Here is a 25,636-nt window from a genome sequence, read left to right on the forward strand (position 1 = left end):
CCTGTGATCACCCAAAACACAGTCTCAAACCAAAACATTAACTGGCATTTCCCAGAACATCAAATAAAGGCAGGATAAAAGGAGTGGGTGAGTTTAGGTGTGGCATTCTCTGGTTCTTCTTTAGTGAAGGGATAAAGTTGGAGTATCTTAAGAAACAAAGTATATTTAAAAAATAATAATATTGTGTAGGTTGGCCAATTCTCAGGAAATATTTGTGTGATGATGGGAAAAAGCTTAAAAGTAGTTATTTTCTTAAAAAAAATGCAAAAATGGGTATCCATGTATTTTTAACATATGTCTGTGAAACCATACATGAAGTTATGTATCACCATATGCAGACATTTCTTTTAAGTATTTATCATACTTTATATCACAAATTGCTGGGTGCATTTGTGAGTTTGAGATTGGCAAGCTTGATTTCAGTGCATTTTGATTTTCCGCAGATTGATAAGGCATTGTGTCCCATTTCGTTGAATAGTGGCAAAAATAAAGTAAGAAGAGATCCAGGTTATTTTCTTATTACATGAAAGAACTATCTAGGCTCAGGGATTTGGGAGACATTTGGAGATAATTACTAGGTCGCCTGAGTCAAGAAGCAAACTTTCCTAAGTGAACTGCAGTGCTCTATTAAAAAATCTACATTTTCTGCCTGACAAATGAAGTGTTGTTGGATGTAGAGAGAAAGGGTATGCTAATTTAATTATCTTGAGTACTAAATACCCAGTGGCAAAACTATTACTTGTTGACTTTAAAATTAACCTATTTTAAAACCAGAAGGCAGCGTGGTAGCTTGTGAGTGAGATTCGAGGTAAGAAAATCTTCAATTTTAATTGTGGCTCCACTGGCCAATATGATCAATTTATTTTATCAGTAAATAAAGATAAAATATTTATCATGGCCTGTAACTAGAGTTAAGTGAAATAAATAAAGGGCCTCTCACTTTTTGTGGGGCCTTATCTAGTACATTGTAAATAAACTGATTTAAGTATTATTTATATCCTATCTACCTAAAATGAATATCTTCAGACACATTCTAATTTGTAAATTATCTCACATATTCCTCTTCCTTTCCTCCCTTAGGTTTCTATAATTTTTTAAGCTTCCCTTTCTCTCTTGGAGTATTTTAGTGTCCTCCTAAATTACTAGTCTTATTCTGGATTCCTTTCCATTCTCCCCATTTCCCTGTTCCAGTAATGAATTACTCTTTCTAAATTTACACTGATATAATCAAGTGTTCCTCATTGTTATAACATTTCACTGTTGCCTAATTTTTACTATTTGCCTTATTGTGGCAGGTTGTCCTGATTCTTGCTTTTAACACTTTCCTTTAGTAAAAGGAGGTTTAGTAAAATCACTGTTGTTGTTTAGTCGCTAAGTTGATTTTGTGACCCTGTGTACCATAGTCTGCCAGGCTCCTCTGTCCACAGGATTTCCCAGGCAAGAATACTGGAGTGGGTTGCCATTTCCTTCTCCAGGGGATCTTCCCAGCCCAGGGATGGAACCTGCATCTCCTGCATTGGCAGGCTAGTTCTTTACCACTGAGGCTCCAGGGAAGCCCACAATAAAATCACTGTTTTAAAAAATGTCTTGATTTCTTTTATAATTAGCATCCTTGTATGTGTCTGCCTCACTGTCTTTCTCCAACTGTAAACCCATGATCTAAAGCCAGGTTTAATTGTAACATTCCCCTTGAGTCAGCCTCAGGAATTCATGTGTGTGTGCTTCATCACTCAGTTGTGTCCGACTCTTTGTGACCCCATGGACTGTAGCCTGTCAGGCTCCTCTGTCCATGGGGATTCTCCAGGCAAGAATACTGGAATGGGTTGCCCTGCCCTCCTTCAGGGGATCTTCCCAATGCAGGGATCAGATTCAGGTCTCTGCATTGCAAGTGGAATCTTTACCACTTGAGCCACCAGGGAAGTTTTGCAATTCATACTCATGCCTAAGTCAGGATGCCTAACTTACTCATACAGCCTACATATATACTTTCTTACAGTCATTAGCACATGCATAGTCCTTTCCTCTATTGTAATGAAACCCCTTGGTATCAGGAAGTATTATCCATGTTTCCAAGCCAGGATATAGTTCACAGTCATTAAATGTCTGCTGTGCAAAGAATTTACTCAAAGCCATCTAGGACAGAATATGTACATTCACTTCACTATGGTATTGCTGATTTAAGGAATGTATGTATTTATAATGTTGTCTGTAAACAGAGTAAGAATGTAGGCAATTGGTTCCACTCTTAATATTTACTTTCCAAAAGACTGTTGAGGGTAATGATTTCAAAGTTTTCCTAGCCTTGTATGTTTGGAATGCAGTGATATTGCCACTCAGGGAGAAACTCCTTAAAAAATGAACTCTGTGAAGCAGACTGTACTGGGCAATCTGCCTGCTTTGTAGATGACCTCACAGTCCTATAATCATTGTAGCTTCCCTGGAAGCTCAGAGTTCAGAACTGAATGAATGTTTTGCCAAAGGTCAGAGAGTCTTCAGATTCAGTTTCTAAAATCGAAATCTCAGCTGTCTAGGAAAGAAATGAAGACAGACTCATTTTAATTAGGTGGCAGTATCTCCACTCCAGAGAGGTCCACAGTATTAATTAAAGTCATGACTTTAGGTTTGTCTCTAAGCTTTGAAATTTCAACAATTTGACCAGGTTTGACTTGGAATGAATTGAAACTTTCTGAAGGGCTTTTTTTGGGCCATAATTCCAATTTCAGTCTTAGAAAATGGATAAGACAAAGACTTTACATTGTTTTTGAACTTCGAATGGCATTTTGCACTGACATCACATGTACAAATACCTTAATAAGCTTTGCAAGTTTGTAACGAGATAACCATCAGCCTTTCTGACAAATCTACTTTCATCTAGTTGGTTATTTTGGTGTCAGTAGGTTCTGTGATCCTATAGCATCTGATATTCACACTTCTCTATACTAAAGCTCTTAATTGTCCCCCAAAATCAGCTTTTTACAGCTCAAAACTGGTTGCTAACATGTTAACCAATGAACATTTAGTTAAACACAGAGACTACAGATTTACATCCTGATTTCATATTGATTTAAGTCAAGTTCTTTCCCATTTGATAGTACTTCCAGTCAGGGCTAGCCGGAGGCAAAATTGTGAAGTAGGTTAAGCTGCTTTTAGCTGTATTCAGCTTTCTCTGAGGGTCTATGTAGGAGTTTGGATCTTTCAAGCTGGAGATAATTTTTATAAAGAGAAGGCTCTTTACTCTCTAGGGGAAATATAAGGGAAATGGCCACCAATGTCCGGTGCGTCCTATGGTTTACAGCATATATATGCTGCACTAAGTTGATTCAGTCTTGTCCAACTCTTTGTGACCCAATGGACTGTAGCCCGCCAGGCTTCTCTGTCCATAGGGTTCTCCAGAGAATAATACTGGAGTGGGTTGCCATGCCCTCCTCCAGAGGACCTTTCATACACACACACACACACACATATATGTATATATAATGCACATAAGAATACTTTATTTAGAAATGTTTGGATGTAAAACTGTTAGGGAAGCAAAATCCATGTTGTATTTTTTGCATTCTTTGATAATGCCTCTGTGATGAGATGGTACTAATACAGTGGATTCAGAATCAATAGAAAATGGTCACTGCCCATAAGAGATAACAATCAAGTGAACCAGATAAGGTCAAAAGGTTGTAAATGGCCTTACAATGCAGGAAATACAACTATAAGGATGTGAACAGAAAGCTGTGGGTGGGAACATGGGAGGCTAAGTACCTAGCTACACTGATGTGAGGAAGTTAGAGACAAGTTTTGAAGAAATCCTTGAAGTTTCCAGGAAAGGCAAAGAGAGGGGATTGAATTCTCTGTGTAAAAAAGTTATGGCAGTAAATCTTGAAAATTCCTGGCATGGACAAGGCACTGTTAATCTGTCCATGAGACAGAAGCAGTATTCATGGAGGGTGAATCTGGAAGTCCTACTTTAGAGCCAGATTATAAATGATGAATGTTTTATGCCAGGCATAAGTAGAATTCACTTTATAGGCAGCAGAGGGTTAAAAGTTCTACACAGATATGTAACCTCATAAACTGTTTTATTGAAGTTAATCTATGAGAGATAAGAGACATGGTAGGGGATCTGAAGTGAGTTAATTCTGAGGTTTGGAACTTCCCTGGTAGTCTAGTGATTATACTTTGGCCACCAGATACGAAAAGTTGACTCACTGGAAAAGACTCTGGTGCTGGGAAAGATTGAGGGCAGGAGGAGAAGGGGGTGACAGAGGATGAGGTGGTTGGATGGCATCACTAACTCAATGGGCATGAGTTTGAGCAAACTTTGAGAGATGGTGATGGACAGGGAAGCCTGGTGTGCTGCAGTTCATGGGCTTGCAGAGTTGGACACGACTTAGCAATTGAACAACAATCTTAACTGTTAAATATTTGTACTGATAGTCATTTCTGTTGTTGTCCACTGCTAAGGATTATTAATTTAGCAGCACATTGTCACTTCTGCTGCCATAATTTGGACAATCATCCAGCAAAGAGAGAGGTATTGACAATTAGAAGTAACTAGAGGAAATTTTAGTGGTAAAGTTCCATGTATATACAGTTAGGTCAACAAGAATGTCTATAAAACCTTGGATAGTTAAACATGGATGGTATTTTTCAGTTCTGGTATGAGTCTTTCCTTTTTTAAACCTTTATCCTAGCTCAATAGTATCATTAATATGTATTTCCATTGAATACTTCTGTGTTCTTAAACCTGTTGCTTCTTTATAGAAGGTTTTTTTTTTTGTCATTAAAGAAAAGTTACAGTATTTCTTCAATTAAAGTTCAGTCATTTAAATTAGTCTTCATTAACTATATTCTTACAGCTCTACATCTACGTAGGTTTTATATTCTGTGACACATCTGATTAGTAGCTTTTTCCTGGGACACCATGATAAGAAGGATTCTGTGGCTGTATCTGTACTTGAAGAAAGGAGAGCTATGGGTGGGGATGGAGTGGGGTGTGAAACACAAGCAAAGTACCTACCATTTACATTAGCAAGTTATGTTTCTGTATATTATTTTTAAAAAATCATGAAATACTTATTTGTCTGCCCAGACTTGATACTTAGGACAAGATCTTATAATTCTCTATATACTCAATGGCCAGGACATAGTAACAAACTAACAAATGTCTGATTCAACTCTGTTAATAATACATTCTGAAAAAAATGTGTCTCTGTATACTGTCTGTTGCAGTTGCATATTGCTGCTGATTTTCCTGCATATATCAAGGTACCAGAAATATCTGACCTTCTATTATCCCAAAGACGTATCTTTCTGATAACTTCTATCTTCCTAATATCACTGTAATAACTTCCTAATAGGTCTATAATTATCTTCCTAATACTTTTAGTTTATGATAGCACTCATGAGCAAAACGTCTTCCCCCACCTCACCTTTAAGCATACATGCTATACATATGAGTGGAAAAAACTGACTTAAAACTCAACATTCAAAAAATTAAGGTCATGGGATCTGGTCCCATCACTTCATGGCATATAGATGGGGAAACAATGGAAATAGTGAGAGACTTTATTTTCTTGGGCTTTATAATCACTGCAGATGGTGACTGTAGCCGTGAAATTCAAAGATGCTTGCTCCTTGGAAGAAACGTTATGACCAACCTAGATAGCATATGAAAAGCAGAGACATTACTTTGCCAACAAAGGTCCATCTAGTCAAAGCTATGGTTTTTCCAGTGGTCATGTATGGATGTGAGAGTTGGACCGGAAAGAAAGCTGAGTGCCAAAGAATTGATGGTTTTGAACTGTGGTGTTGGAGAAGACTCTTGAGAGTCCCGTGGACAGCAAGGAGATCCAACTAGTCCATCCTAAAGGAAATCAATTCTGAATATTCATTGGAAGGACTGATGTTGAAGCTGAAACACCAGTGCTTTGGCCACCAGATGTGAAGGGCTGACTCATTTGAAAAGACCCTGATGCTGGGAAAGGTTGAAGGCAGGAGAAGGTGACAACAGAGGATGAGATGGTTGGATGGCATCACCGACTTGATGCATATGAGTTTGATTAAGCTCCGGGAGTTGGTGATGGACAGGGAAGCCTGGTGTGCTACAGTCTGTGGGGTCACAAACAGCAGGACGTGACTGAGCGGCTGAACTGAACTGACAGCACCCTAGGGGACTGGGTGCAGAACTGATCTAATTAAGATGTTATTCATGAGTGCTAAGTTTTTTCAATATGAGAATGAAGACTGGCAATTAAATAAGGATTGAAAAAAGCAAGATGCGGGAATAATTAGGAAAAGAATGGACCAGAAACCAAAATAGGATTAAAGCTTGAAGGTCAGTACAGAAAAGCACATTTCTCTAGTGACTCAGATGGTAAAGATTTTGCCTTCAATGCAGAAAATCTGGGTTTGATCCCTGGGTTAGGAAGATCCCCTAGAGAAGGGAATGGCAACCCACTCCAATATTCTTGCCTGGGAAATTCCATGGACAGAGCAGCTTGGTGATCTACAGTCCACAGGGTCACAAAGAGTCAGACACGACTGAGCGACTAACACACACACACACACACACACACACACACACACACACACACACACACACACACACACGAAAACAGTTCAGAAACATCAGCATATGTTGAGGCTTCCTGTCACATCATGTTATGTGTGGTCCAGGAGTACAGCAAGGAGCCTCATCAGACTCATAATGATCATTTGCCTGCCAAGATCATCCTGCCACTTTGTGTTCACTTTTACTATTGGTTTTAGTTAACAAGAAAGTGTTCCTAATACGGCTGAATAGTTACGAAACATGAGCTCTTAGGTAGGGCATGAAGTCAAAACTTTACTCCAGATCTTTTATTCTTATTGATTGAGGGTAAGTTTTAATTTTTCTGCTCCTCCCCCATCTTTTCAACTGACAGATGGTGCAATGCATACCTCTTATGTTTTTAGAAGCTTTCATTTGTATTGAATGAAAGAAGTTTAAAGAGCTTAGCAAGAAGTATTCTGAGATTATTTTGTTTGCTTGCAATGAAACTGTTGTGTCTCTTTGCACTCGAGAGAGAGAGAGAGAGAGGAGAGGGAGTTACCTGTTTTATAATTCCAGCTCTATTGAACCAATTATTGCAGAACACTTTGTGCACTATAGCAGATCTAACTTTTATGTTAAATTTAGACATATGACTGAGGAGTCTTATTGTAACTAAGAGTTAGCTGGAAGAACAGTAAGAAAAAGTGATATTTGGTGCTCTAATGGAACTATATATTCACCTCTTTGGAACTTGGTTGTATATTTGAATAACATACTAAGAGCTCTGTACCATCCAATTGGCTATATGAGCTACAAAGTTGATCTGCAAACAATGTGTAGAATTTTTGTGACATTCATGGAATAGTTACTGTGCATGTTAAGTATGTGAGGCATGACTATTGAAGGCTAATTTAAAACATACGTTTTCTTTTCTTGGAAAAATATAATTATATAATCCATTATTTTCCATTTCTTGTCTGGACACAATGACTTTAAAAGCTAAAGTTAGTCACAGTAAATATTTGTCTATAGATCTTAATGTTCATGCTTCCTTTTCCTTTCTAGGACCTAGACTTTTAGTTGCATTTATACATTCAATCAGTTTTATTAAGGGCTTATCTTGTTTCCAGTACTAAGATGATAAGTAAGAAGACAAATATTATTGCCGCCCTTATGGAACTTTTACTTCATGTTTCTATGTCTAAAATTGTTTGTGGAGTCAGATAGCATATAAAGGGCAGATATAATGTGCAGAGAAAGTAAATTTCCAACCAGAGGAGAATTATTTTATGTTTTAAATAATGATAGATTCGCATGTTTGCATATATATACACACAGAGAGAGACTTCATCATGGTTTTGCCTTCTTAGTTAATTGGGATTTCTTTCTATTTTTCCATACATACAAAGTAGCCATATTTTGTCCACAAATGAGAATGATGTCAAGAAGGGCAGTGTTTTTTGGTATAAGCATTTCACAAAGACTTATTCTCCAAACTGATTGATCTGGGAAAATCCCTGAACTATTAAAACCTGTTACCTTCAGGTCTTCTATTTTCACATTCATTTATATTTACTGTGTATATTTACTACTTTATTATTTAGACCTTGTAGTAGGTAGAGAAATATTATCAGGGATATTTACATATCTCCAGTATTTTACCTTTAAAGGAAATGGTTAGGGGTAAAATCAACCTCCTTTTTCCTCTAATATTAGTTTAGTATCTATTCTGTTCTGATACAGACATTTGTTCCATTATATGTTAATAATTTTCATAACAGTGAAATTGTTGGTTAGCATGGTGGACTTGCTGTGTTGTACCTTCATTTTCTTCTTCATTTACCAAGCTGGCTGGTAGATGGGGCTCCCTTTCTTCTTTATAACAATCTTTGTTGCATATAGCATCAAATAAATTTTATTGGAAAGGCAACTGAGATGCTGGAAGTTAGTAGTTCACTCAATACTATGCAACTAGTCAAAGACATTAGTATTTATACTACCCAGATCCTTTTTCCCCCTCAATCTTTGGCTTTAATTCATTATTTAGTATTTATTTGTCAAGTATTTATTAGGTTCTTAAGATGAGCCATACGTTGTTCTAGGTTATGAGAATATATCAATGGTAAAAAAGGCAAAAACACATTTTAATGGAGTTTATATTCTGGTTATGGAAGGTAAGCAATTAGAATAAGAAAAAAAATTCTGTCATATGGTCATAAGAATTAAGGAGAAATCTAAAAGAGGGATGGAGAATAGAAACCACCATGGTCACATTAAGAAGAAAATACATGGAGCTTGCCTGATGGTCCAGTGTTGATGTCTTCACCTTCCAGTACTAGGGGTGCAGGTTCGATCCCTGGTCAGGAAGCTAAGATCCCACATGGCTCATGGCCAAAAAGTCAGAACATAAAAAGAAGCACTATTACAACAAATTCAATAAAAACTTTAAAAGTGGTCCACATCAAAAAAGAAAATACATGACTAAAAACATGAAGAATGGGTGGCAATGAAAAGATCCACACATTACCTGGTACTCAGAGCACTGAACATGCATTTTGTATTTTGGCCATCAAATTTCAGATCTCAGAAATTTTTGTACAAGCTTGGAGCAGTCACATCTTTTCCTGGTTGTCAGTTTTTCACCTAGAAAATCAGCATGTGTCTCAGATTACCTCCAATGTTCACCTCATGTCATGACTCATTTTAACCTCTGTCCTCTAGACTGGCAGATGATTCTATTTCTCTTCTTCTCTCATATTTTTTTCTTAGTTTTACTTCATTTCAGTCGCTCAGTTGTGTCTGACTCTCTGCAACTCCATGGACTGCAGCATGCCAGCCCTCCCTGTCCATCACCAACTCCCGGAGATTACTCAAACTCATGTCCATTGAGTCGGTGATGCCAAACAACCATCTCATCCTCTGTCGTCCTCTTCTCTTTTACTTTCTTCCTAACATTTATCCATTCTTGCTAATTTTTCTAAAACCTGAGTTCTTTCTACTCATGCACAAATGTATACCTATAATCACTTCACTTATCTAAGTCACACATTCCAATTGTGATGAAAGCCAAGCAAAAATAAAGAGAGCACACATTTTGAAAATTGTTTTATAAGGCTGATGTGTGATTTACCTTTTTAACATTCTGTCTTTATTTCTTTTAGATATGGAAAATATGCTAATTTCCATGGCAGATATACTGTGTATGTTTGCAAAAAAAGAGCAGTGTGCTCAGCTGAGATGGGAGGAAATATTTTGATAGACACCAGCTTTCACAACCTAATTACACATACATAACTAATTTTACCCATCAGCCATGCATAAGTTCATTGCTATTTCTAACACTTTCCCAAACTTAAACTGAAAGTATTTTTGACATAACATCCCTTCCCCAAATCATGCATTAATATTTGCTCCATTAAAAATAAGGAGTAAGAAGGCTTTTTCAACTAGTTGTTTTAATGGTCTGTAGACTATTATCAAAGCTACCAATTCTGAATGCCTACTGTGGGCTAGGAACTATCATAGGTATTTCTTTCTTATACCTTATTTCAAGCCATTTTTTTTCAAACCTTAAAGATATATGCAACTGTATCATATTGAAAGCTGAAGAAATAGAAATACACTTTGTTAAAGAATTTACCTGGATTGCTTTAGGCCGCCTAATTTATGTATAGTTTTCTTGGGATCTGCAGGGAAAAACAGACAGAGTTGACTTATAAAAAGGCCAGCCACCAAATCTATCGAATCCATTCTTTTAAGAAATGACTGTTTCTATAATTATAACAATTAAGCATTCAACTTCATTTTGTGATTAAATTTGGGAACTGATTGTGACAAAGAAACTCATGGAGAAATGAGAAGATACAACACAGAAAATCATGGCATATGTGGAGTTTTAGAATCATGATGTTTCTTACTGCATCTGAAAGTGAAAGTGTTAGCCGCTCAGTCATACCCAACTCTTTGCAACCCCATGGACTGTACTGTATCCCACTGTACCAGGCTTCTGTGTCCATGGAATTTTCCCTGCAAGAATACTGGAGTGGTTTGCCATTCCCTTCTCCAGGGGATATTTCAACCCACGGATTGAACCCAAGTCTCCTGCATTGCTGGCAGATTCTTTACCGTCTGAGCCACCAGGAAAGCCCCTAAATGCATCTAACTGGATCTAGTGAACATCTATCACTAGAAACCATTTGTAAGCTGCATAATATACAAGTTTGGGTCAGTGTTATTTTGGTGTATCAATTTCTCAAAGATTTCCCAAATTGTGTTATGAAAATGTGCGTGTGTGTAGGCTGTCACTTCAGTTGTATTCGACTCTGTGCAACTCTATGGACTGCAGCCCACCAGGCTCCACTAGCCATGGGCTTCTCCAGGCAAGAATACTGGAGTGGATTGCCATTAAATAAGTTCATAGTTGTTCTACAAAATAACAAACAATATTAATATTAAAATAAAAAGGTGTTGTGGGCTCAAATAGTTTTGAGAAATGCTGTCTAATCCTTCTGACTCTCCTTTGTTGACTTATGATACATATTACCTGTCTAATGACTTGAATGTCTTGCAGTGAAGAAGTCTATTTTAGGAGCTATTTTCTCCACTCCATGCCCAGTGATTTTAAAAATATTTTTGAATATGAAGCACATTTCTTCCTGTAAGACAAGTTAACACCTAATAATGTATTCTAAAGCAGGGGTCTCCAGCCTCTGGGATCTAATGCCTGATGGTCTGAGGTGGAGCTTATGTAATAATGACAGAAATAAAGCACACAATAAACGTAATGTGCTTGAATCATCCCCAAACCATCCCCCCGCCAATCTGCCTGAGTCTGTTGAAAAATTGTCTTCCATGAGGCTAGTCCCTGGTGCCAAAAAGATTGGGAACCCTTAAGCTAAAGTATAAATATTCAGTAGAACAACATGGTGTGGAAATTGTGTAAGGCCAAATTCATCATCCTTGCATAGAGGCCCCTCACAATTTGGCCTGCTTTATGTAAATACTTGGGAAACCTCAGTAACTCAGGGGTAAAGAATCTGCATGCCATACATAAGATACAGATTTGATCCCTGGGTCGGGAAGATCTCCTGGAGAAGGAAATAGCAACCCACCACACCCCAATATACTTGCCTGGGAAATCCCTTGGACTGAGGAGCCTGGTGGGCTACAGTCCATTAGTTTGCAAAAGAGTCAAACATGACTTAGTGAGTAAACAAAAACATGTAAATAGATACTTACTGCACTTCAATATACTGTATTATCTCATAAAATAACTTATAAAGTAATTCTGATTGTGATCAGTATGGCTAGTTTGTTTACTTAAGCCCAATTATAACCTCTCAGGTAAGAAAATAAAGTCTCTTGGAGACCATAGAACATGATGATTGGAAATTGAGATACAAATTCAGTTTTCCTTCTGAAACATATATTGATCTCCTTGTGTTACCAAAAACATTTAGTTCCTACAGAGAGAATTGCTAGCACAATATCGGACCCATAAACACTACCATTTTAAGGAACAATGATTATTTCCAAATCATTTTTAAAATTGGGATTTTTAAAAAATTGTTTTTTGTTAGAGTGTAGCTGATTTACAATGTTGTGTTAGTTTACGCTATACAGTAAAGTGAATCAGTCATACATATACATACAGCCACCCTTTTTAGATTCTTTTCCATGTAGGTCTTTATAGAGTAATGTGCGTACACACTCACTAAGTTGTGTCCAACTCTTTGTGACATGAAGGACTGTAGCCCTCCAGGCTCCTCTGTCCATAGGATTTCCCAGGCAAGAATACTAGAGTGGGTTGCCATTTCCTTCTCCAGGGAAATCTTCCTGACTCAGGGATCGAATCCGTGTCTCCTACATTGGCAAGTAGATTCTTTACCACTGAGCCACCAGGGAAGCCCGTTTAAAGACATAGAAACATGTTATTAATCATAATTTTATCTTTCAAGATATCTTGCAAATTGTTTTATACATACTTATTCTTGATACATAGTTGTTGAATAATTCCTCCAGGTATTTTAATTAATGGGATTTTATGGTATATTCTTGTTACTGCATAGCATTTAGTCTGTATTTCATAAATCAAATACAACCAATGCAAGGTAGCACCATTCCCGTGGATTGTGTGTGGTCTTTTGGGCTCTACATACAGTGTTCATTTGTAAGGCTGAGATAAAAATATGGGCTGCAAATTTTTATGTTCCCATCATGCTATTTACTTTGTGAGATCCTTGTTTGACATTAGAAAAGTCACATTCCCTCTCTGGTCTTCAGTTTAACCAATAATATTTACGTGAAATAAATTATAGAATAGGCTTTCTCCTCCAATGTGTAACTCATAATTTGTTTACTTTAAAGTTCATTTTAAAGAAAGGACAAGTTTCTGAAAAATGTCGTTTCCCTATTCAAGTGTTAGCACTATGAGATTAAATTTAACTGGATAATGCATAATGTTTCAACATCTTGCATATAATTCCAAATAAATTGTCACTTATAGTATCTAAAGTTATATATTTTGTTATTTAAAATGACTAAATCTTATGGAAAATATCATTCATCATTGTTGCCACTATATTTTTGAGCCATTTGAACTAAAATAAATTAAATCCTTTGTGCATTACTAGCCTCCAAAAAACAATTTATTTCACCAGGTCTGTGCTGTTCTTTTAGTGATGGAATAGGGCAGCTTGCTTCTGGAACTCTAAGTGCACCATTTTCAAAGTTTTTCACAGTGGGTTGCAATATCAGATGTCTATTTCTAGAACTTCTCTACTTCAGCTGTCTTCCCACACACTTTGGATGGTGGAGATTATTAAAAATTTAAGCAATGGAAAAAACATTTATATTTAAAATCATCACAATATTTTAAGAATCTCTCTCTCTAAAAAAGCTGCCTTTAAAAATTAAAATACATAACAACTTTTCAGGTTGGGGTGGAGTCTTAGGTTACCTAATCCTTAGTAGGCATGGATGTTTTTTCATAGGTGTTTGACCCACGTTTTCTCGAATATATTCAGCATCTGAAATCTCTAAAAGCTGCTTTGTCTTTGCTGGACAGCTCTACTAAAACATGTTTCCTTGGCTTGAGTAGAAAATTCTCCATTTAGAACCATTCACATTGATTTTAGTTCTCCAAAATTTCTCAAAGCACACTGTAGATTTACACTTCCCATAGGAAAAATGCTTCTGAAAAAATAAACATGTATTTGATTGAGGGATAGCCCACGTGACTCTCCTATTTACATCAAGAACCGTCCTTGCCCTGTCACACACTCGCTTCTTCCCTTCTGTTTGCTGAGGCCTACACACTTTTGTTTCACCATTCTCACTTTCTGAACTCATTGCAGATTCATCCTCATCCTTTAAGAATTTGCTGAAATGTTCCACTTCTCTGACATTTCCCTTAACTGATTCATGAAAATATTCTTCATTATCATACTTTCCCCGGAAAACAGAAAACTATCCTGTTTGGGTTTGATTTCCTCAGTGGGTTTTGTGACAAAATGGATGCCCATTGTCTGAGTGAATAGAATTTAAAAATTTCCAAACTTCACTAAGGAAGTTACAGTTAATATCTGACAGGTGTACTTTCGAGTTTAAAACATATCATGCTCCCACTTTCACTGTCCTCAACTTGCAATTTGTGGTTTAGCCTAAGTAGGTGACAACACCAAAAACAACAAACTATTTCAGCAATGTTTAAATCTTGATACAAAAACTTTCTGTGACTTCAGACTGTAGGAAGATTTGTTTCAAAAAATTATGAGATGGAACTAGTGCCGTTGGTATCATTGAGTCCTATATTTGAAAATATTACAACTTTGCTTTATGTAATGGCCAGTGCTCTGTACTAATTGGCTTACGTTAAACCATGTATATAAAGTGGTATAGCAGCACCTGGCACTTAATAAAGGCACATATAGGGACACATACATGTTCTTTAAAAACAATTTTTAAAATAGGGAAAACTCAAAGGTAAAATCTACCTTCTGTGCATCATTTTTGTCTTCATTTTGGAGGAAATAGCAAATGAGCTGTTTATTACTTGGTAACTTTTTATTATGGTAACATGATCTGCATTGCTTTCTGAATCACACAGCATTCAAAGGGAGCAGAGAGCCCCCTTTTACAGGTCAGTTTGTCTTCCTCAAGCTTGCCTTCCCAGTCCTCAGCATCATGTCTTGCATTCTAGTATTTGCGGCTTCAGATAAATTGATGAATAAGTAAATGAACCCTTATCAGTATATGCATTCAGATCACCATTGGGCATTTACCCAGAGAAAACTGTAATTCAAAAAGATACATGCACCACAGTGTTCATAGCAGCACTGTTTGAAATAGCCAGGACATGGAAGCAACTTGAATGTTCATCAACAGAGGAATGTATAAAGAAGATGTGGTATATTATATACAATAGAATGTTACTCAGTCATAAATAAAAAATAATATAGATGATCTTGAGTTTTTATTCTTGGTTGAATATCATTGTTATAAGCTCTTTTCAAAGTGCATTTGTTTTCCCTTCTAGACACTTTGTCATTATTTGTGTAATCATTTGAAGTATTTTGTGTAATAATTTTGAAGTGTTTGTTTTCTATCTAATTCCATAAGAATAAAGTCTGTTTTTCTACCCTGAGCATTGCAAACCATTTCCCCACATGGCATGTAGTTTATAATACAAATAACTTAGGACCAAGCATTAATGAAGAAAGGGAAAAGAAACAGACAAACATCTCATAGCTACTTGGGTGGGTGCATATGAGATGTACAAAAAAACCTCAGTGTGGTTTAAAAACTTCTATGTTTCTAGCTTTCAGTTCCACCTAGAGAAACTCTACCCCTATAAGCATGCTTAATGTAAGAAAATTATTTAAATATATTAGTAGTGAAAAATATTCATTACTTAGTAATTTAAGAAAGATTTGAGATTGGTATTTAATTCAAATTTTGAAAGTCAGATTTTATGAATAATTTTAATAATTTTCCCAGCTTTCATTTATTTGCCAGCTTAGCTCATTTTCCACAGGTGTCATAACAACCATAGCTTTTATCATTCTGAAGTAGTCATAGATTCTCTGTGAAAAAAATGAGGTCTACTTTTCTGCAAAGACAATGTTCCTCTGTCACCTTTGTCCAGTATCCCCTAATGTCATAATTATACAAATTTTAGTAAATGCCCTCTTAAAAATCAGTCATTTCAAAACACTAAACTTGTAATTGGCTTGATAGGGAGCTGCATGGAGAATAATTCTTTCTGAAGTTTATCATCAGGTCTCAAAATTCTAGATTTAATCAACTGTGGGGTTCACAGAGAAAAGCCATCACTTTAGAAGCAGGGACAAAGAAGTCCTTTAAGTACTTCTGGCTGTTTGGTGTTAAAACACCGCAAAAATAGACTATTGAGACAAGACTATTTACAAAGTTTTGTACGTACAAAACTACTCATGGTCAGGGAGGAAGAAAAAAGCCCTATCAACTCTGGCTGCCATACATGCTTTTAAAAACATAAGTACTTACCAAATCCTGGGATTTTAAAGTTAATACTTGAGATGAGGAAAGGACTGACTCACTGCTAAACACACACACACACAAGGTTTAGAGCTATATGGTCTAATATAGGCACTAATCACAGGTAGCTATTGATCATTTCAAACGTGACTAGTCCCAGTTGAGATGAGATGCATATATGTGTAAAATACAAATTGTATTTCAAAGACAGTCCAGGAGAAGGGATATACAAAATCTCGTTAGCATTTTATGTTGATTACACATAGAAATGGTATTATTTTAAGTTAAATGTACTATTAAAATGGATTTTAGTCTTCTCTATTTGCCCTAGGAACCTCTAGAAAATATAAAATTGCATATGTAGCTCACATTGCATTTCTTGGATAGTACAGCTTAAAGATCACAGTGTAGCAGAAGAAAAAAACAGAACAACATTGACTTCAAGTTCGAAATCTTTTCAGGACACAATGAAGCCTAATGGTTAATAACACCAGTTTTGGCATCTGATTGAGTTCAAATTCTATCTCTGCTACTTGTTAACTGGCTTTGAACAAGATACTTAGCATTTCTAAACTTGGCTTCCTCCTCTACAAAAAAGTGGCTGCTAATAAAAGCTGGGTGAATGACCACATGAGATAATGCATATAAAACTGATACCACAACTTTTGTCATACACTAAAATTAGCTCTCTGACTTAGCAGTTGCTTCTAGAGCACCTACTAACTGAAGGGCTGTACATAAGATTAACACAAATATCTAACCATATTATCCAACTTTAGGGAGATTGAATTCATTTATATCATTAGCTGTGTTGGATTAAATCTCAGCTTGTTCATTTTGTTGTTGTTAGGCATTTCTTCATTTTTAAAACAGGGATAATTATTTCTACATTAGAGGATTTTGAAGACTAAATGAGATTAACACTATATAATGTAGGAGTATTAATAAATAGCAAAATAATACCCTAGCTACCTCATGCTTTTAATTTTTTGTGTGTTTTGAAATATAGTTGATGTAGAATATTAGATGTTACAGTGTTAATATAGTGATTCACAATTTTTAAAGGTTATACTCCATTTCTGGTTATTATAAAGTACTGACTGTATTCCCTGTGTTGTGCAATATATTCTTCTAGCTTATTTTATACATAGTAGTTTGTATCTCCTAATCTCCTATTCCTGTATTGCCCCTTCCCACTGGTAACCACTGGTTTGTTCTCCAAGTCTGTTTCTTTTTGTTATATTTACTAGTTAGTTTAATTTTTTAGGTTTCACATAAAAGTGACATCATGCTGTATTTGTCTTTCTCTGTCTGATCTATTTCACTAAGCATAATATCCTCCAGGTCCATCTATGTTGTTGCAAATGGTAAAATTTTATTCATTTTTATGGCTGAGTAATATCCCATCGTGTGTGTGTGTGTGTAAATATTATCGCATTTTCTCTCTCCATTCATTTAGGTTGCTTGTATATCTTGGCAATTGTAAATAATGCTACTATGAGCATTGGGTTGCATGTATATCTTTGAATTAGTATTCTTTTGCTTTTGCAGATATATACCCAGGAATGAATTGTGGGGTCATAGGGTAGTTCTGTTTTTAGTTTTGTGAGAAACCTCCATATTGTTTTCCACAGTGGCTGCACCAATTTACATTCCCACCAACATTGTACAAGGGTTCCTTTTCTTCCACAGCCTTGCCAACATTTGTTATTTGTGTTCTTTTTCATGATTCTAACAGGTATCAGGTAATATTAAAATTTTGCCTCTCTGTATTCTGATCGAGCTTCCCTCAGACCTCTTTCATTTTGGCTTTTGTTTGTCCACTGATTTCCCGGCTATTAATCTTTACATTTTGCTTCGAAAAGACAATACGGAGACCTTTAGGCCTCTTTTTAAAACTTTGGAGACAACTGGCATGCAAGGAATAGGTATATTTGATCCATATTGACTCCTTGGGTCTGAAATTCAATGAGACTTACTGAGTCAAGTTATTATTTAAATGGCACTTTCAGTGATTCTGTCAAGGACCTTTTCCCAGTAGATCACTGGTTATTATTTTTTTTTCTTTATCTTTTAGGAATATTAACTCAACTGAGTCAAAACAAGTTTATAATTTATGAAATATTTTAAAACACATTTCAGTTTTAAACTACACAGACATCGCTTGAAACAGCTAATCACTTCGAAAGTAGAAGTCCTACTTTATTGAGCTGTGAAATCCAGACTCCATTTGTCTTAAGTAACTCATATAGCTGTCAGTCATATGATAGTTTATTATTTTCTTCTCTATTATACTATTTAAGGGGAAGATGCCTAGTTGTGGAAAACACCAATTGAGAGTGAGGAATAAGTGTAAGGAAAGGGGATGGTTTCAAAAAGTTTGAAAGTAGATAAGGTGAGTGCTCTATTTCTAAAAGTATAGGATTATGCAAGAAATGTTCTATTTTGTAATATTATTTTAAATAAAAGATGTGAAAAATAAAGAAAGATATTACAATTGACAAGTTTTTATGTGCAATGACTTTTATGTGAAAATTGGTTTTTCTCAGCGGTCCCTTTATCTCTCTTCTGTGAGAATTCTACTGAATCATAGCCCAGGTTAAAGGCAACAGATGAAGGTGAATGCATTTTATCACATGATTTTCATTCTTCTTTATACAGTTGCCTGGTTAACACCAAGAGCCAGTTCACAGTGGGCAATGGATCTCTGCTGTGTCTTTTGGCAGCAGAATTCATGTTGGACTATCTGAAAACTGGAGAAGTCGAGGGAAAGTAAGAAATAAGAAAAGTTGTTTCTTTTTCTCTTGGAAAAAGAGGCAAACATTAATGATAGAAGAAAGAGCACATGATACATTTGAGTTAAGCAGGCTGATTTTAGGGCAATTAGTTCTTATCCCCACTCTCTATAGAGTTCTAACCACCCTTCAATGTGTTTGTCTGGGGAAAGACAATAACTACTCCCATCTCGTCAGCTGCAAGAAACTAAAGCCAGATCCAATTAGTATATGCTTAAAAATATGCCCACTTAAAATAACACCTTTAAAATGCAAATTGTACAGTGAAAATTCATAGGAGAGACCATTTTCATACAAATAAAAATTATTGTTAAAAAAAATCTGTGTGTCTATTATGTTTCCCGCTAAATTGACTCACAACATACTCTTTGGTTTTTGTCTTTAAGGATAATCCAAATAATTGAACAGTTAAAAAATGGGCAGAACACCTAAATAGACATTTATCCAAAGAAGACATACAAATGGCCAAGAGGCACATGAAAAGATGTTCAGCATTGCTAGTTATTACAAATCAAAATTACAATGAGGTATCACCTCACACCAGTCAGAATGGCCATCATCAAGAATTCCACAGACAATAAATGCTAAAGAGGGTGTGGAGAAAAGAGAACCCTCCTGCACTGTAGGTGGTAATGTAAATTGGTACAGCCGCCAAGGAGAAAAGTGTGGAAGTTTTTAGAAACTAAAAATAGCACTACTCTATGATCCAAAGACCCCACTCCTGAGCATATATCCAGATAAAAGCTTGGTTTGAAAGTGTACATGTGCCCAGTGTTCACAGCAGCACTGTTTACAACAGCCAAGGCATGGAAGCAACCTAAATGTCTATTGACAGATGAATGGACAAAGAAGACATGTTACATATGTACATTAGTTACTCAGTTGTGTCCAACTTTTTGCGAACCCATGAACTATAGACCATTAGGCTCCTCTATCCATGGGATTCTCCAGGCAAGTATACTGGAGTGGGTTGATGCTCCCTTCTTCATGGGATCTTCCTGACCCAGAGATCGAACCTGGGTCTCCTGCATTACACACAGATTCTTTACCATCTGAGCCACCAGGGAATCCCCCAATGGAATACTACTCAGCCATTAAAAAGAATTAAATAATGCTATTTGCAACAACATAAAGAGCCTCTTGATGAAGGTGAAATTGTAGAGTGAAAAAGCTGGCTTAAAACTCAACATTCAAAAAACTAAGATCATGGCATCCGGTCCCATCACTTCATAGCAAATAGATGGGGAAACACAATGGAAACAGTGACAGATGTTATTTTCTTGGGCTCCAAAATCACTGCAGATGGTGACTGTAGCCTTGAAATTAAAAGGTGCTTGCTCCTTGGAAGAAAAGCTATGGTCAACCTAGACAGCATATTAAAAAGCAGAGATGTTACTTTGCCAATAAAGATTCATATAGTCAAAGCTATGGTCTTTCCAGTATTCATGTATGGATGAGAGTTGAACCATAAAGAAAGCTGAGTGCTGAAGAATTGATGTTTTTGAACTGTGGTATTGGAGAAGACTCTTGAGAGTCCCTTGGACTGCAAGGAGATCAAGCCAGGCAATCCTAAAGGAAATCAATCCTGAATATTTATTGAAAGGGCTGATGCTGAAGCTCTAATACTTTGGCCACTTGATGCAAAGAGCTGACTCGTTAGAAAAGACCCTGATGCTGGGAAAGATTGAGGGCAGGAGGAGAAGTGCAGAGGATGAGATGGTTGAATGGCATCACTGACTCAATGGACACAAATTTGAGCTAGCTCTGGGAGATGGTGAAGGACAGGGAAGCCTGGCGTGCTGCAGTCCATGGAGTCGCAAAGTGTTGGACACAACTGAGCAACTGAACACCAGCAGCAGGAAGATGGACTTGGAGGTTATCATCTAAGTGAAGCAGGGCAGAGAAAGACAAATATCACATCATGTCATTTTTATGTGGAATCTTTTAAAAAGTGCTACAAATGAGCTTATTTACAGCAGAAACAGACTCAGACTTACAGAACAAACTTATGCTTATACCAGGAGGGAAGGATACAGAGGGGAAGGGATAGCTTAGGAGGCTGGGATTGACATGTACATACTGCTATATTTAAAATATGTAACCAAGAAGGACCTAGTGTATAGCACAGGAAACTCTTCTCAGTACTCTGAGCAATAACCTAAATGGGAAAATAATTGTAAAAAGAATTGATATGTATATATGTATAAGTGAATCTCTTTGCTATATACCTGAAACTAATACAACATTGATAATCAACTACTCCAATATAAAATAAAAATTAAAAAAAAAATTGAACAGTGATTCTCTGAGTAAGGCCAGCTAGATTCTCTCCTGTATTATACTATATTTATCTGGTAAATAGTTTAATAAGTAGTCATGTAAGTAGTTATGATAATATGACAAATACTCAGATTTGGGGCATTTCTTTGTGTGAAGCATTATTAATGACAAATAATATTGCAATTCTCTTTTCATTAAGGGTTATAGGATGTATAAGAAGAAAACTGCAGGGGAGTGAGGCTGATTTTTTTTTTTTTCTATGAAACTTTTAATCTTCTTTGAAAGTGTCTAGCAAGCCACCATACAGTATCCTTTTTTTCTCCCATCAATATACTAACAGGGATCTTTACAAGTGTTAGAAGCAATATCTGACAGTTCAAACAGGTCAGTGAACATATTTATTCTTCCCAAATAAATGATAGTAAAGATTTTGTCAACTAAAAAAGAGAAGGTGCACATGAGATGTGAGTAGGGTCACCTAAAAGGTGAAATGCACAAATGACTCCAAATAGATCAAAAGGTCTTGCTTGCTCCAGAATGGCACTCACCTCAGTATGCTTGGTGTGGAATGAAGCGTCATTTGAACATAATTGATGGAGCCGAGTTAAAGAGAATTTCACAGAGAGATCTGGATAAATAACAGGCTCAGCTCCAAAGTGAGGTGAAGAATGGAAGGCAGTTTGTTAGGAAGTTTAGGGCATTTGGGTTTAATTAGTGAGATAAATTGTGACCAAATCACCTAACCTCTCAACCTTTAAAAAGAAAGACCAAGCTTGAAAATTTTATATACCATGACCTTGAAGAATTAAATACATTAAAAAAAATCTCTTTAGGTTATAGTTCTCACTGAGTAGTGAATAACATTCTGTGATTGGAACAGCTTTTAAAACAGGAGTGGTGTTATCATAGCTATGCTACCGTTGTGCCAAACTATATATTTTGAAGTGTTATTCATAGAAAGAATTAGAAGATAACTTAAAAATAATAAATTCAATATCTTACCAAAGGATCCAAGCTTCTTTCTTTGCCTCATTGGAAGGGGAAAAATGAAGGGATATAAGATAAAATAGGCAATTTTAAAGTTTCAAAAATTGTTGGACTAAAATTATTAGGAAAATTAATTGTGTGTTAAAATACTAAATTATCTATGACCTTATTTTGAGGTATTTTGGCTACTGTGTCTCTCAAGTCCATGTATCAGACTATAATATTCACACCTGTTATAGATGAGGGAGGGATGAGAGACAAGGATGGGAGACGGAGGGAAGGTAGAAAGGAAAGAAAGATGTTAGTTCTTCTAGTAAAAATGGTGGAAAATTCATTATCTGAAAACAGATTAAACAATATGGACCCTTTCACATTTGACTCCATCTACATAAAGTGCAGTTGGTGATTTCAGCCATGAAATTAAAAGATGCTTACTCCTTGGAAGGAAAGCCATGACCAACCTAGATAGCACATTAATAAAGCAGAGACATTACTTTGCCAACAAAGGTCTGTCTGGTCAAGGCTATGGTTTTTCCAGTGGTCATGTATGGATGTGAGAGTTGGACTGTGAAGAAAGCTGAGTGCTGAAGAATTGATGCTTTTGAACTGTGGTGTTGGAGAAGACTCTTGAGAGTCCCTTGGACTGCAAGGAGATCCAACCAGTCCATCCTAAAGGAGATCAATCCTGAATATTCATTGGAAGGACTGATGCTGAAGCTGAAACTCCAATAATTTGGCTACCTCATGTGAAGAGTTGACTCATTTGAAAAGACCCTGATGCTGGGAGGGATTGGGGGCAGGAGGAGAAGGGGACGACAGAGAATGAGATGGCTGGATGGCATCACTGACTCGATGGACATGAGTTTGAGTAAACTCCGGGAGTTGGTGATGGACAGGGAGGCCAGACGTGCTGCAATTCATGGGGTCGCAAAGAGTTGGACACGACTGAGCGACTGAACTGACTGACATTAAGGTTAAACTTAGGGACATAGAGGAATAGATAAAAAATAGTATCATTGTAAGTGGCTGACTCAGATGAGTCTATATTTCACTGATGTTGCAAATATATAACCTCTCTCAACTAGTTCTGCTATAAGAAAGCATAAATCATTTGGTGGCATGAGGCAAAGAAGGTTTACTAGACTTACAAAACGTGAATGCAGTGGTTTAGTATATAGTAAGCTTTTAAGTCTTTGTTATAAACTTTTAAACCATTGTTATGCAAAGCGTGTACTTTATTTCAGTAATTTTCATGATATAGTTCCCACGGAAAGGATGTGTGCTTAGTCTCTTCAGTTGTGTCCAACTCTTTGCAACCCTATGAATTGTAGCCCACAAGGCTGTCCTGTCCATGGGGATTCTCCTAGCAAGAATACTAGATTGGGTTACCATGCCCTCCTCCAGAAGATCTCCGCAACCCAGGGATTAAACCCGTGTCTCCTGTGGTTCCTGCATTGCAGGCAGATTCTTTATCACTGAGCCACCAGGGAAGCCCAAGGGAAGGATATACAGGGTGGAAAATGTAAATAGAGACAGAACTCATCTTGGAAATTGTTGTTTAGTCACTCAGTTGTGTCTGACTCTTTGTGACCCCATGGACTGCAGCAGGCCAGGCTTCCCTGTCCTTCACTATATCCTGGAGTTTACTCAGACTCATGTCCATTGAATCAATGATGCCATCCAACCATCTCATCCTCTGTTGATCCCCTTCTCCTCCTGTCCTCAGTCTTTCCCAGCATCAGTAGACACATAAAGCTTGAAGATCTATCTACCTGCAAAGATATGGGTCACCGGTAATCGCCAGTTTGGGAAGGGGGCCGCTGTAGGATGACAGCTCCATGCCACCTTTTGTTTCTCCTATGTAGCCTGAAGCTTTTCCCTAGTTGCTCTGAGTAGCTGACATAGATTTTCTGTCTGCTTCCTTTCCTACTATAACTTTCCCAGGTCTTGGAGTGGTGTCATCCTTTGCCCTTCCTAACTGGTCTAAGGATTAAATTGACATGAGATAGATTGACAGGAGAAAATAAAATCTAGTTCTGTACATACAGAAATCCACATACATGAGGAATTCAGAGATAGAAAGGGTAAAATGAGGTCTATGTGCTGTCCTGAGCTAAGGACTGCTAAGGGGCTTTCTAGAAGAGGAGGGTCGTTCACAGCATGATAAGAAAAGTAGATGTTTGGTATTTAGATATTTGTTCTGCTTTGTATAGGTGGGGACTCTTAGCTAAAATATATCTCTAGTAATAACTCTTTTTTGAAAAAAAAATTGTCAATATGATTTCTTCTATATAGTTGAGAGGGGCAATACCTTCTCTTGAACATGTGGGGTCTCAGTTGCCTTTAGCTCAGAGTAATCCACATGCTGAAGTGGCACTCCTTGTGGAGGGTTTTTTTCCTGAATCCCCACAGTGGTTAATAAAGTAAGTTCTGAAATCAGAAGCCTCTGATTAAACCTCATTCTTCTAGTTTAAAGGATATGTGGCCTTGGATAAGCATTGTTGAACCATGGTGTTGTCTGTCTCTTTCTCTCTCTAATAAAATAATAATAATAATATTATTATTATTATGTGTTAGTCCTGGTCTTCTGAGAAGCGTAAGCCAAGAGTGGATAAAATGGGTAAGGATTATTTTTAAACTTTAATTTTATTTTTTAACACAGAAAATGCATCTGTGAGGCAAGAATAGGGAAGGAGAAGGCAAAGGCCGGGAGACCATAAGAAGTGATGCAGACATGAAAGAATGAGGGAATTGAGATTTGATGGGAGTGTTATAGATTGCCATTAAGTCCAAGAAGGGTCAGCAAAGCCACAGCAAGCTAATGTGGACTGTTAGAGGAGTCCTGAGTCTCCTGGAAACAGATTTTGGTCACGGACAGGGAGCAACCCTAGCACAAAGGTGGCAATGTATTTCAAAGTGCAGCAGCTGGAGCTTCCTTCTGTTGAAAGTCTTTGAGACGCAATTTCTTAACCTTGACCACCGTAAGTGCACTATTCCCTTCACAGACAGAGCATTAAATTAGTGAATGCACATAAAATCACAGTGTAAGCCCTTAGCAAATATTACTTATCATTACTCCTATTGCTGCTATACTTCTATTACTTTTATTACTACTACCACTATGGGTACTGTCTATTACTAACTGATGTGCCCCACCTACTAGTCATATTTAAGTTTGACTCTGCCACCGTTAAATGACTAACATTTTTTGAGGGCTTAATTTTTCATCCCTCTCATGAGTATCTAACACAGAGTTCTGATATATTCTTTGTTTTTAGTGGCTTGAGAGTTATAGAACAAAATAACAGGAAGTCGGCTTGTATAGTGATGGATATTGATGAGGAATGGCCATGAGGATAAGACCTTTCTAACTAGAACAGAAATGCCCCTTGATCAAGCTTGTAGTCGGTGAAGACAATCCTCACCATGCCATACTGGCAGCCCACCCATCAAAGGAAGGGAATTAGCATCCAACAAAGACACAAGGGCCTTAAATAAAATATTGTACACATTTAACCTAACATTCACT

At 36.8% G+C, this 25,636-nt stretch overlaps 1 pseudogene; it reads right to left on the minus strand.

The window, feature by feature from the left end:
* LOC122692729 overlaps positions 1-24,568 on the minus strand; it is a 139,581-nt pseudogene extending 115,013 nt beyond the window's left edge.
* Positions 24,569-25,636: the final 1,068 nt, after the last annotated feature.

This window comes from Cervus elaphus, chromosome 4, assembly GCF_910594005.1.
Source record: "Cervus elaphus chromosome 4, mCerEla1.1, whole genome shotgun sequence".
NCBI lineage: Eukaryota > Metazoa > Chordata > Mammalia > Artiodactyla > Cervidae > Cervus > Cervus elaphus.